We start from the raw sequence: 6,017 nt of genomic DNA, 5'->3' as shown, positions 1-6,017 counted from the left end.
GTATATAAAAAAAGAATATATATGTTTAACTGAATCACTTTGCTGTACTGCAGAAATTAACACAACACTGTAAGTCAACTATAATCATGGAAAAAAAAAAAAAAACCCAAAAGGCATTTGGAACATCTCCCGAGGTATTTTTATGGCAAGATGAGGGGCAGGATCAAATAGTGACTGACACTCCAGGGGAATCCCTAGCTGCCTGGCTAGCTGGTGGAGGAGAATTGATTAGCAGATCAATGGCAGCCTGGAGGGCAGACTAAAGCCCTGCTCAGGCTCCATCCTCCAGGTTGACTTGTGGGTCTGATGTATTTTTGAAGGACTTGGATGAGGCCAAATAAAATGTGTATCTAGTCTGTGGGTGGGAGTGACGGTGTCAGATGGCCAGACTAGGTTTCAAAATGATCTGAATTGACTTGGCCTATAGGTGACAACTGTAGGTTCAGGTTCATCCAGGTAAATGCCTAGTCCCTATCAGGGAAAATGTTGGGTGAGGGAGAAGGGAAGGAATTATTGAACACGTGTGCATGTGGGTGCATGCTAAGTTGCTTTAATTGTGTACAACTCTTTGTGATGCCATAAACTGTAGCCCACCAGGCTCCTCTGTCCTTGGGATTCTCCACTATCTACCATAACCTTTGCATACTATCACTCACTTAATTATGAGACTCCTAAGAGGGGGATGTTGCTCTCATTTTGAGGGGAAGCAGCTGAGGCCCTGAGAAGCTCAGCACTTGCTCTTGGTTAAAAACAGGTGGAGCTGATGTCAAAACTAAGGCTGGTCAGACTCCACCTTCTCACTTAACAGCACTTGATGCGAAAAGACAAAAGTCCACATTTATGAGATATTAGTCCCAAATTCTAGAGCTGAGGCTTTTCTGAGACTCTCTCTTATTTCTTTTTTTAAAATTTGTTTATTTTTTAGTTGAAGGATAATTGCTTTACAGAATTTTGTTGTTTTCTGTCAAACATCAACATGAATCAGCCTTTGGCGTACATATATACCCTCTCTCTTGAACCTCCCTCCCATTTCCTTCCCATCCCACCCTTCTAGGTTGATACAGAGCCCCTGTTTGAGTTTCCTAAGTCGTAGGGCAAACTCGCATTGGCTATCTATTTTACATATGGTAATGTAAGTTTCCGTGTTACTCTCTGCATACATCTCACCCTCTCCTCCCCTCTCCCCATGTCCGTAAGTCTGTTCTCTTTTTCTGTTTCTCCATTGCTAGACTGCAGATGAATTCATCAGTGCTGTCTTTCTAGATTCTGTATGTATGCGTTAGCATTCTATATCTTGCTGTTTCTGATTTACTTCACTCTGTATGATAGGCTCTAGGTTCATCCAACTCATTAGAACTGATTCAAATGCATTCCTTTACATGGCTGAGGAACATTCCTTTGTGTATATGTACCACAACTTCTTTACCCATTCACCTGTCGATGGACATCTGGGATGCTTCCACATTCATGCAATTGTAAATAGTACTCCAATGAACAGTGGGGTACTGTGAATTTTTCCGTTTCGGTTTCCTCGGGATATATGCCTAGGAGTGGGATTGCTGGGTCGTATGGTTTTATTCCTAGCTTTTTAAGGACTCTCCGTACCATCTTCCATAGTGTCTGTATCAAATACATTCCCACCAACAGTGCAAGAGGATTCCCTTTTCTCCACACCCTCTCCAGCATGTATTGTTTGTAGGCTTTTTGATGATGGACATTCTGACTGGTGTGAGGTGATATCTCATTGTAGTTTTGATTTGCATTTCTCTAATAATGAGCAATGCTGAGCATCATTTCATGTGTTTGTTAGCCATCTGTATGCTTTCTTTGGAGAAATGTCTATTTACGTGAGATTCTCTTTTGAGATCACCCTGAAGCCAGACTCAGGGGGCAGAGATGAAATACCCAGCACCCGAGCAAGCTGATCAGAGAAACCAACACAACCACAAGCAAATTGGCAGTTCTGGGCATACTGAGTGCTGTGGGAGCCTGGGGAAGACAGCCCTCCTGCCCCAGGGAGTCCTGGAAAACTGTACAGAGAAGGCAGTACTTGGCCTGAGGTCTGAGGATGGCTGGCTGATCTGGGAGCCCAGGGAGCCCAGGGTTGCAAGCCCAGGCAGAGGGTACCAACTTGGGCAATACACTTCTGCCCCTCTGGGCTCACTGTAAGGCCCAGAAAGTGTCTGGGCTGAGGGGATGGTGAGATTTGCCCACCCTCCACTCCCAGCCCCCAGTCCAGAAATGGAGGGAGAAAGCAGAGTAAGAGTGGGAGTTCTGGAAGGCACCTGGGAGCCAGAGTCGGGGCTGTGCCTCTGGGAATGCTGAGAGGTTCTGAGACCTTGGGTAGCAAATCTGCCAGTTACTCTGTGACCATTGGCTGTGTCCTTAAGCTATTCCTTCAAGCGAGAAGGGCCAGAGACTGGTGTTCAGAGACGGTGAACATGCAAAGAACAGACATCCATGGAGTCAATTTGGCAAAGGAAAGAATGGCAGACCATGTCTTTGTGCCCAAGGGGGAGGCAGTGTGAATGACATGTACAAAGGTCTCTGAGATGGGGCCCCCAGGCTGGGGGTGGGGCAGAGACAAGAGATCAAGAGATGGAGGAGAGGGTTGCTGAGATACAGTTGGCGAGGTCTGCAAAGGCCAGGCCTTGTGGGCCTTGCAGGCCTTGTTCAAAATGTTAACCTAACTCCCAAAGGCAAGGAGAAGCCACTGAAGGCTTTTAAGCAGAAAGGTGACAATTTTATGTGCTGTTCGGAAAGACCACTGCCGCTGCAGGACAAGAGGGAAAGTGTGAGAAAACAACTGAAGATATTCTTGGGGGCATGCAGGTGGAAGATGCCAGTGCTTGGGCTGGGTGGTGGGGGTGGGAGTAGCGAAGGGTTTGTCACTTGGTGCCTGGTGACAGACTGGGTATGGGGCTGAGGGAGGGATGGCTCTGGGGTGTCCAGCTTGTGGATGATGCGATCATGCACTGAGAGAGGGAAGGCCAGGTCTGGAGTGGGCAGAGAGGGTGAACTTGGCCTTGATCCTGATGTGTTAGAGATGCCAAGACATCCAAGTGGAGATGCTGAATGGGCAGTTGGATATTTAAGTGTGGCATTCGGGACCCATGTCAAGGCTGGACCTGCAAGGCTGGGAGTTGTTGGCATTTAGGTGGTAATTGAAGCTACTTGGTTATTCAAGGCCCCCTGGGATCCACTGCCTGCCCTGGGAAGCAGTTCCTGAACTCTACCTTGCTGGCTCTGGGCCACCTCTGGGTTCCCACAGCTTTCCCATCACTGTGTGTGCTCAATGTCTGTCTCCTTCCTTAGATGGAAAGCTACTTGAGGGCAGGGACCATGCTCATCCTTGCATCCCTAGGGCCCAGGCCAGGTCCTGGCACAGAGGAGACACTGGTGGCAGTTTGATAACTGAGCGTGGACAATTTCCCAGTGGATTGGGCTGCTGTAGGAGGGAAGGCGCTTCCCACCCCAGAAGGCACATTGGGAATGCTCTGCAGCCCCTGGGGAGTAGAAGAGATTCCTGTATCCTGCAGGTGTTGTTTGGGGACCCTCTCAGCCCTGGATTCTAGATTGCCAGAAACTAAGTCACAAGTCACACTCCCTAAGGAGGAGGAAGTGTCATTTCCTCTTATCCCTCTGTCCAGAGGTGGAGCTGGGACTCTCTGGGGCCTCCTCCTCTGCTGAAGAGGTTTCTGGAGGCTGTGCTGACATCAGCAGATGCTTCCCTCCCCCAGAGCCTCTCAGCTCTGGAGCGGCCACCCGAGCGGAGTGAGCAGTGAACGTAGATGCCTTGCTGGAGTTTAGCAGGAGCTGCTGAGGCAGCTTTGGCCGAGGCTTCTCAGGCTGGCTGCCCGCCCTGCCCAGCCTCAGCAACCTCTGCCTTGGCCTGGGCCCTTCTCGCTTCCCCAGCCACCTCTACTCTACCCTATTGCATCCCTTACTGCAGCAGCTTGGCCACTGCAGAAGCCAAGTGGGCCTCCACCTGGAGATTCTGGGGGCTCGGCAAGAAGAGGGTGGGCAAGGAGGGAGAAGAAGAGGGAGCGGATTGTGAAGAAACTGAGAAGGAAGGGGGAAGGGGAGGGGTCCGGGAAGGGGCAGTGAGATAAGAATGTCCCCACTGAGGTGGAGGACCTGTCCGATGATCTAGCTCCCTCTCTTTGCCCAGGGGAGCAGGAAGGGGGAAGTGGAAGTGGGAGGTAGTGGTGTGTGTGACTTACCGGAGGATGCTGAGGATGATACAGAGGGCACAAGAAACCCCTGTGTGCTTGGGGAGGTGCAGGAGGGGAGGGAGCAGAGGGCCCAGGAGGCTATGACTGGGACTGTCCAACCTGGAGGAGGGGGTAAGGAGGTAGTGGGGTCCTGGCAGAAACTTTAGGGATCAAGCTTGGCTGAGACTAATTTCTTCCTGTATGAATAAACTCCTACTCTCTCCTGTCTTGTCTCCCCATTCCACTCCCCAGTAGTGGAAAAACTGCCTCTTCCATCTGATTGGGACATTCCTCCTGCATTGCAGGTGGATTCTTTATCCACAGAGCCACCTGGGAAGCCCTGATCGGGACATTCCTCAGGCAGGGAATGGTCTAGAGTCTCCCTGAGGTTGGAAGACTGACCCTCTCACCAGACAGGGACCAGACAGGACCAAACCTCACTTGGCACTGGGACAGTGCAGAGAGGAGAGGGGATAGGGGACCTGCAACTCAGACCAGGAGACACAGATGGCACCTTTGACGGACCTCAACTTCCCATGACTGAGCATCCCCGCCCCATTCATAGGAGGGAAGGTGAACCCTGAAGCCTGGGAAAAGAGAGAGAAAACCAGCAGAGAGGAAGAGCCCAGCCCCCTGCGCTAAATCCTCAGAGGTTAGTAGAGCCTGATAACAGGTACATTGTAACAAGATGTGGGAATGCTGGGTTATTCCCATGATGGCTCAGAGTGTTCAGCCTGAGATAACTGGTGACCGTGATGCATGCCAGCTATGCCAACCCTGGTAGCAAACACTGCAAGGGACTGCCAGGCTGCTCCAGAAAACCCAGAACCAACTTAGCTTCCAACCGCTATAGGACATGGCTGTGGGAACTTGAAGGGTTTCCCTGGTGGCTCAGATGATAAAGAATCTGTCTACAATGCAGGAGACCCAGGTTTGATCCCTGGGTGGGGAAGATCCCCTGGAGAAGGAAATGGCAACCCACTCCAGTATTCTTGCCTGGGAAATCCCATGGACAGGGGAGCCTGGCAGACTATAGTCCTTGGGGTCACAAAAAGTTGGACACTATTGAGTGACTAACACACACAGATGGGAACTTGAAAGGACTAAGACGGGGTTGTACCATCTCTTAGCTAATGCCATTTTTATGCTGAGTTTTAAAATAAAACTTACTTTACTGTTTGTTTCAGAGTGTGCTCACTATAAAAAATTTGAAAAATGGAAGTGGAAAGAAAGTAGACCCATATCCCACTATCCAGAGTCTTTTTGGACAAATTCCTTCCAGTCTTTTTTCTATGCATGGTTTCTCCATGATTCTGTTAATACTGGTAGAATCTTTTAAACTATTGTCATTTTATTTTGTCTTATAATTATTAGGGTAATTATAGTTTTTTTAAAAAGAAAGTATAGAAAAACATTAAAAAGCAGAGAAAAATTATTCATAATTTTATGAGCCCATCAATCGTTGTGTGAAGATATTGGAGCATTTACTTCTAGTCATTTTTATTTGCCCCATGCTTAAAAAAAAAACACATTTAGTTCAGTTCAATTCAGTCGCTCAATCGTGTCCGACTCTTTGCGACCCCATGAATCACAGCACGCCAGGCCTCCCTCTCCATCACCAACTTCTGGAGTTCACTCAAACTCACGTTCATCGAGTCGGTGATGCCATCCAGCCATCTCATCCTCTGTCGTCCCCTTCTCCTGCCCCCAATCCCTCCCAGCATCAGAGTCTTTTCCAATGAGTCAACTGTTCGCATGAGGTAGACAAAGTACTGGAGTTTCAGCTTTAGCATCACTCCTTCC

Source organism: Oryx dammah, unplaced genomic scaffold, assembly GCF_014754425.2.
Source record: "Oryx dammah isolate SB20612 unplaced genomic scaffold, SCBI_Odam_1.1 HiC_scaffold_17, whole genome shotgun sequence".
Taxonomy (NCBI): domain Eukaryota; kingdom Metazoa; phylum Chordata; class Mammalia; order Artiodactyla; family Bovidae; genus Oryx; species Oryx dammah.
Note: the sequence above shows the minus strand (reverse complement) of the source record.